The 6,984-nt window shown below is 53.8% G+C and overlaps 1 protein-coding gene across 9 annotated transcripts in view; it reads left to right on the top strand.

The window, feature by feature from the left end:
• The window catches only part of LOC144671454 (homeobox protein Meis1-like), a 464,290-nt gene that overhangs the window by 409,304 nt on the left and 48,002 nt on the right, over positions 1-6,984 (top strand). The window lies entirely within an intron of this gene.

Genomic DNA, 6,984 nt, shown 5'->3' with positions numbered 1-6,984 from the left:
GGGCACGGGGAGAGTGGGTACGGGGAGAGTGGGTATGGGGAGAGTGGGCACAGGGAGAGTGGGTATGGGGAGAGTGGGTATGGGAGAGTGGGCACAGGGAGAGTGGGCATGGGGAGAGTGGGCACGGGGAGAGTGGGCACGGGGAGAGTGGGTATGGGGAGAGTGGGCACAGGGAGAGTGGGTAAGGGGAGAGTGGGTAAGGGGAGAGTGGGTATAGGAGAGTGGGCACAGGGAGAGTGGGCACAGGGAGAGTGGGTACGGGGAGAGTGGGTATGAGGAGAGTGGGTTTGGGAGAGTGGGTATGGGGAGAGTGGGCACGGGGAGAGCGGGTATGGGGAGAGTGGGTATGGGAGAGTGGGTATGGGGAGAGTGGGTTTGGGAGAGTGGGTATGGGGAGAGTGGGCACAGGGAGAGTGGGTATGGGGAGAGTGGGTTTGGGAGAGTGGGTTTGGGAGAGTGGGCACAGGGAGAGTGGGTATGGGGAGAGTGGGTTTGGGAGAGTGGGTATGGGGAGAGTGGGTATGGGAGAGTGGGTATGGGGAGAGTGGGTTTGGGAGAGTGGGTATGGGGAGAGTGGGTATGGGGAGAGTGGGTTTGGGAGAGTGGGTTTGGGAGAGTGGGTATGGGGAGAGTGGGTATGGGGAGAGTGGGTTTGGGAGAGTGGGTTTGGGAGAGTGGGTATGGGGAGAGTGGGTATGGGGAGAGTGGTTATGGGGAGAGTGGGTATGGGGAGAGTGGGTATGGGGAGAGTGGGTTTGGGAGAGTGGTTATGGGAGAGTAGGTATGGGGAGAGTGGGCACAGGGAGAGTGGGTATGGGGAGACTGGATAAGGGAGAGTGAGTATAGGAGAGCAGGTAAGAGAGGGTGGGTATAGGAGAGTGGGTATGGGGAGAGTGGGCACATGAGAGCGGGTACAGGAGAGACCCATGGGAGTACCCACTCTCCCATACCCACTCTCCCATTCCCACTCTCCCATACCCATTCTCCCATACCCACTCTCCCATTCCCACTCTCCCATACCCACTCTCCCATACCCACTCTCCCATTCCCACTCTCCCATACCCACTCTCCCATACCCACTCTCCCATTCCCACTCTCCCATTCCCACTATCCCATACCCACTCTCTCCTACATGGAAGCAGCTGGGCCTGGATTATTGAGGAGACTGGGTCTGGATTATTAAAGAGACTGGGCTTGGATTATTTGTATTCTCTAGAGTTTTGAAGAATAAGAGGTGATCTCACTGAAACTTACAATTTTGTACAGGGTGTAACAGGCTGTGTGTGGATAGGATGTTCCCCAGGCTGGTGAGTCTAGAACCAGGGGACATAGTCTATGAATAAGGGGCAGGCTATTTAAGACCAAGATGAGGAGGAATTTCTTCCCTCAGTGGGTGGTGAATCTTTGGACCTATCTACCCCAGAGAGCTGTGGAGGCTCAATCATTGTGTACATTCAAGGCAGAGAAAGATGTCACGGTATATGGGGATAGTGGGGGGGGAAATGGCTTAAGAGGTAGATGATCAGCATGAACTGTTTGAATGGCGGAGCAGGCAGGCTTGATGGGCTGAATGGCCTACCCCTGCTCCCACTGCCCCTGTTTAATGGGCAGACATGCCCCTTGTAACATCTCACCGGAAAGATGACGCCTCTGACTGTGCAGCACTCCCTCAGCGCTGCGCAGGTTGCGTCAGCCCAGAGGTGGCATTGAACTCACTCGAGCGCGACACAAACTCACGAGCTCCTGAGGCTGAAGTGAGAGTGTTGCCCATCGAGCTGAGTGTGGCTTTTGGTTTGAATTGGATGCGCTGTTTGGGTTTAGCGTCCAGTTGGACTCAGACCAAGGCTTTGGCCCTTCTCCTTTAATTGTTCCATCGTGATTTAAAGGGTGCAGTCACCATCAGCCCAAAAGAATTCCCTCCTAAACGATTAACAGCAGCCAGCCAGATTCAAATTCAGTAACACTTACTTCATCCTCAAGTGAAGGCTAATGATAATATTTCCCAATCCTCTGGTTGCTTGTGATGTATATTGTTAACAGAGCCAGGGGTATAAATTTTGTGTCAGTAGGTGTTGAAGGAGTCCCTTGGAGCAGTAGCAGCCGCTGTGTAAACTCTGCTGAGGGCCTTGTACCAAGAGGCTCGATAAAACAGCAGGAGACGGGGAAGGAGCATTAATCACAGCCAGGCAGTGAACAGCAAGCTCTGCAAATAACAGATTGGAACCAAAACCACATCCGCTTAATATCATTCCCAGGGACAGGGACGGTTCAACCTCAAAACCTCAACCCGCTTCGGGGTAAAGTTTACCCTGCGCCGCCCCCTTGACACGTGCGCGCTGGCTGCCAACTCTCCAGGATCGCCCCCTGGCCGTCTCCAGGAATGAAAGATTGCTCGAACCCTTGTTGAAAAATTTAATAAAAATAACGGCCAGAATCTTTAGCTTGCCGGGCACGCGCCCGACCCGAACGAGCGTAGAATGGCGGGCGGTGATGTCGGGCGAGCGCCCTGAATTCTTCGCGCACTGGAGCGCTATCTCGGTCGTGGGCACGCGCAGGAGTGGACAGTGCGCCCGCCGACAATTAACAGGCCTGTTAACGCCGCCATTGGATTAAATTTTCCACTGGCCCGACCCAACCTTACGGGTGGGATGAGGTTCGACCTGTCTTTAAAACAAAACATTAAAAATTTCGCACTCATTCCTAACGTGTCCCTGCGCAGAGTCGCATGAGGGGACATGGTTTTTAACACCTTAAAAAGCTTTATTTTTTTATATATCTATCTTCATCTCCCTGGGGCAGCTCTGGGCCTCAGGGGGCTTTTCTCACATGCACACGCAAAGTTCCCCGCTCACCCTCTCCCTCCCACCTCCCCCACTAACACCGGCGCCGCTGCCTGCGCGCATTTCACGCCGGGCAGGCCTTGATTGACCCGCCCAGCGTGAAATGGTGGTCGGGCCCCGATTGCGGGCAGCGGTCAGCTTCCCAAGCGCCTCCCGCCCATCCCTAACGGGCCAACGTTACTCAATTCCTCTATTAGTTGTCGAAAGATTGGAGGTGGGCAAGGGGGCTGCTTGACCGGGCGGAGGTGGTTGAGGGCGGGAGGTCCATGTGATGAAAACTCCAGGAATGCACCCAACCAGAGTTGGCAGCTCACGAAATTGCCCACTCCCTTTCTGTCCTTCCCGGGATGACGTTGTGCCCGCTCTCGGACCTTACTGCCAATGTGTGTGTGTATCAGGAGCACAGGCTGTGGCGTTGGTTCTAGAGATGTGACTCTAGAACAAGGGGTCACCATCTCAGGATACAGGGTAGGCCACTTAGGACTGAGATAAGGAGAAACGTCTTCACTCAGAGGGTGGTGAACCTGTGGAATTCTCCACCACAGAAGTGGAGGCCAAGTCACTGAATATAGTTAAGAAGGAAATAGATAGATTTCTAGACTCTAAAGGCGGCAAGGGCTATGGGGCGTCAAGGGGTACGGGGAGAGAGCAGGAGTGCGGCGTTGAGATAGAGGATCAGCCATGATCCTATTGAATGGCGGAGCAGGCTCCAAGGGCCAACTGACCTACTCCAGCTTCTGTTTTCTATGTTTCAGTGGGTAGCAGTAATATGTCTGAATCTGAAGGCTGTGAGTTCAAGTCCCACTCTAGTTAGGCACCAAATCCAACCGGACTTTCCCAGTGCGACACTGATTTGTAGAGCAGGGGAAGCAGTTCTAGTCCCGCGTCGATGTTAACAACCCTTTCAACGACGCCCAGCTGCCTCAGTGCGATGCCGTGGTCGCAGTGCCACCAGGAGTGGATCTGTCCGGGCAGACGCTCCGCGGACGGGCAGTAGCCCGACTTGGGTGTCCACGGTCACAATTTCAACGTTCCCCTTGTCGAGCTAGTGGTCACCTCTTCCCCGGCCCGTCCTCAAGCGGCCGAGGGTTGCCCCGATTTTCCGCGGGGGGGGCGGGGTTCAAACCTGGGACATCGCCAGTTTGTGCCCGTTACCAGGAGGGTGGGCCATCGAGAGGCGGGGGAGGGGTGAGCTGGTTGTCAGTTTGGAGGGTATGGCGTGTGGTCCAGTGGGGATTGGAGACGAGCGCACGGGTCTTTTCTTTGCGGTCAACGGGAGCGTTTTGTTTTGTCAGCCGCTGGTGCTCCCTCAGAGAGGGGCGAGTTTTCCCTGTGGATATCGGGAGGTTCGACATGTGCTGGCACAGGAAGCCACTCGAGCCTATGTTGGTCTCAACGTCTCGGACGCCGTGGTCCCCATTGCTTCCCGGAGGCGGTTACCGACCGCGATGGTGGGGCGGCTCCTGAGCAGAAGTTGGGTAGGCCGGGGCGAGCGAAGCAGTGCGCAGTGTGTTGTTGCCGCGGCGACCCCCAGGCGGTACCCGCCATTTTCCCAACGGGTAGAATCTTCGGGCTGGCGGGTTGCTGCGATCGGTGGGCCCGGGAGCAGCCGGGGAACGGACAACCAACCACGATCGCGCCCCATCCCCCAACCCCGGCCGCGATTTCACGCCAATTAATGGCCAACCAGCCGGCGTGAAACACGCGCTGAGAGACTCAGCGCTGCCGGGGGAGGGTGAGCGCCGAAGTCTACACGGGCGCAGAGGAGCGCGCAATGGAAGCTACCGGAAGGCAGACAGCTGCCTCAGGCAGCCGAAGAATTTAAAACCCATCAATAAAGGTTTGAAACCGCAGAAAAAAAAAAACATTCACACCATCGGATTCACCCACGTGAGAATATAGACGATGAAAATTCTGACCAAAAGTTTTTCATTAAATTAATGGCGGAAACCTCTTCCCGCCCTTGGATGAGGTTTCGTCAAAAAGGCAAAGTCCCGCCCGGCAGGTTCGCCAGCCCGACAGGCGTCAGGTCGGACGGGCAGCGAAAAATCGCCCTCAGTTTCTACTTCAATGGCCTTATTGGGCCTCTTAATTGTCAGCGGGCGCCCGCCAACCAAAATATCGCGCGCTATTCCACACCCGAGCGAGTGGGGAAGGCGCCCGCACGCCAAGCGGAAAATTCCACCCAATGAGATTCACTCTCGCCTTGACCTTGGCTCCGGTGTTCTGCAGGTGTTACCGGTCAATGTACGGCCAAGAGTGAGGTCAAGCTATTTTGGCCTGGGCAGCCATACTGTTCAGGTCAATAGGCCTGCCTGGAATTATTTTGGTGCCCGCCTGCCTTGTGAGTTTGAGGGAGGGGGTGGTGGGTGGGAGGCCTTGGGCTCGCCACACGACCCCTTTTTACCTGCCCTCAACCACCCCCCCCACTGAAAACACACCCAGCGAGAGCGGGTAAGATCCAGCCTGGAGTCTAGGCCGTGGATGAGGCCTGTCTAACCTGTGCTCTTGTGAAGGCCTGTCTAATGCTAAAAGCCAGGCAGCTTCACCGGGGATGGAGGCAGGTCAATGTTGAGAGGCTGAGATGGGACAATGTCCATCCCTGAAGGAAAGCTGGAGTGAAACGCACACGTGTGTGCATGTGGCTGTCTGTTCACCTGCGTGTGAGTTTGCGTGCTCTTGTGTGCCAGGGGCACGATCTCTGTTGTCAATGCAACTCTGTCCCTACATAGCATCACTGGAATTGATCTTAAAACATGTACAACCGTTTGAAACAAAATATGCGTGTGCTTGTGTGTGTGTGTGTGCGTGTGTGAGTGTGTGATTATGGGAGCATATGTGTGTGCATGTGACTGTGTGTTTACATGTGTGTGAGTTTGTGTGAGCTTTTGAGTGCTTGTGTGTGCATATGTGTCTGTCTGCATACGTGTCTCTGCATACAAATCTGTGTGTACATGCGTGTGTATGTGTGTAAGTATATGAACATGTGTGTGTGTTCACTTGTGTCTGGTACATGTGTGTTTTTGTGCTGTTGTGTGTGGTCCTAGTGCCTGCACATGTGAACACACACACACAAACACATATATACATGTGTGTGTGTGTTCACATGTGTGTTCACGTGTGTATGCATGTGTGGAGGTGTTGAACCAAAGCCTTTTGATTTCTTTCCAGTCTCTATGTGCCTTCTTCCTTCCTTTTTTTTAGTTTTTCTTCACCGTTGCACTCCGTTTAGTTAGAGAGGATGAAAGTGTTGCTGTGGTACATGGCGTGTTTGGAGAACGGGTGTTGGGAGATGGGCACTGGGGGATTGGACACTGTGACGAGTGGGGATGTGGAGTTGGGACCTCTCCCATGCATTATTTAGTTACCCTCCAGGCAGGCTTTTAAGTTTTTTTTTTGCCTGAGGATAAAATAGTGCAGCAGCTGTTGAAGGCCCCGATTTTATTATTATTAAGACAGCATAAATGCATAAATTCACAACCCATGAATGAATAAAAATAAGGAAATAAGGAGGCAAGCTCTGATTGGCCAGACAGCGAATATCATGAATTAGGAATATGCAGCCTGGTCAGTGTGGTAATGCTGTTAGTTAGGGAAAATATTTGTGTTTGTGTTTGTGTCTGGGTATGTGTGTGCGTCTGTGCCCGTATGTGTGTGTGTCTTTGCCCGTATGTGTGTGTGTCTGTGCCCGTATGTGTGTGTGTCTGAGTCTGTATGTGTGTGTGTCTGTGCCCGTATGTGTGTGTGTCTGAGTCTGTATGTGTGTGTGTCTGTGCCCGTATGTGTGTGTGTCAGTGTCTCTGTCCGTGTGTGTGTCCATGCCCATATGTGTATATGTGATTGTGTCTGTATGCGTTTATATGTGTGTGTCCGTCTGTGCCCATGTGTCTGTGAGCCTGTATGTGTGTGTGTGCACCTGTATGTGTTTATTTCTGTGTCTGTGTCCATGTTTGTGTGTGTGTTTAGGGTTGTATGTGATAGTGAGAAAGTGAGATCCCATCTACTCCCCAGGCCCTGGCACTGCAGATAATGGGCAGCATGGTGGGTGGGGGTAGGTGGGGGGCGTGGGGTGTGGAGTTTGCATCTGTCCCAGTAACTTCAGCGCGGCACCTCATCCCACTCCGAGTGCCAGCCAAGATTGGCT

The sequence above is a fragment of the Cetorhinus maximus genome, chromosome 32, assembly GCF_964194155.1.
Source record: "Cetorhinus maximus chromosome 32, sCetMax3.hap1.1, whole genome shotgun sequence".
Classification (NCBI taxonomy): Eukaryota; Metazoa; Chordata; class Chondrichthyes; order Lamniformes; family Cetorhinidae; genus Cetorhinus; species Cetorhinus maximus.
This window is presented reverse-complemented; position numbering and strand designations above follow the sequence as displayed.